Genomic DNA, 897 nt, shown 5'->3' with positions numbered 1-897 from the left:
GAGGGACAAAGACCGGAGAAATTCAGTCCATGTTACATGAACACTAGTACAAAAGTAAGGTCTCATTTTAACACAGTGTTTTTTCTGAGAGGGAAAACGCCATGATGCTTTTATGCTTCGAGATTCTGGCCTCTTGAATGACCTTGAGCTGCATGCCTTCTCCCCACCACCACCAGCACGCCCACTCTGCCTGTATGGAGACCCAGCTTACCCACTCCGCATACACCTGCAAGGCCCCTTCCGTAATACTGTGTATCCTCTGAACGTGCAGATGGAGCAGTTCAATAAATCCATGAGTTACCTGAGGTCATCAGTCGAATGGATCTTTGGAGACATTGTCAATTATTTTAAGTTCATTGACTTTAAAAAAACCCAAAAGATTGGTCTCTCTACTGTTGGCAAGACCTACATTGTCTCAGCTCTTCTAAGAAATGCTTTAACTTGCCTTTACGGTAACACCACCTCTCAGTTTTTTGGCCTAGAACCACACACTCTACAAGATTATTTTGCTTGATATTATTTTTGTTACATGAATGCAAGTATCCATACTTGAGTGACATCAGTGACTGAAGGTAATTTCATAAATAATCTGTACCCCAACCATGGAGGGGATAACCAATGGATCTGTGCCCCTCTGAAATTTCCAAATTAAAAATTTAATGATTTTTTTTTTTTTACAAAATAAGAACTTTACTCCCTACAAAATAAGACAAATTTGTCTGCCCTCCACCAGTAGGTTTATTTCTTGAGTCAAATTTAAGTCCTCATCCCTTTTGGAATTTCTTATTCCCTCTGTGGTGGGGTTATGGATTTCAATCTGTTATCACACACTAGAAAAAAAGTGTAGGTCAATGTGTAGCATGTCTTAATTGCTTAACATGAAATATCCATATAACC

The sequence above is a fragment of the Montipora foliosa genome, chromosome 7 (assembly GCF_036669935.1).
Source record: "Montipora foliosa isolate CH-2021 chromosome 7, ASM3666993v2, whole genome shotgun sequence".
In the NCBI taxonomy this organism is placed as follows: Eukaryota; Metazoa; Cnidaria; class Anthozoa; order Scleractinia; family Acroporidae; genus Montipora; species Montipora foliosa.
Note: the sequence above shows the minus strand (reverse complement) of the source record.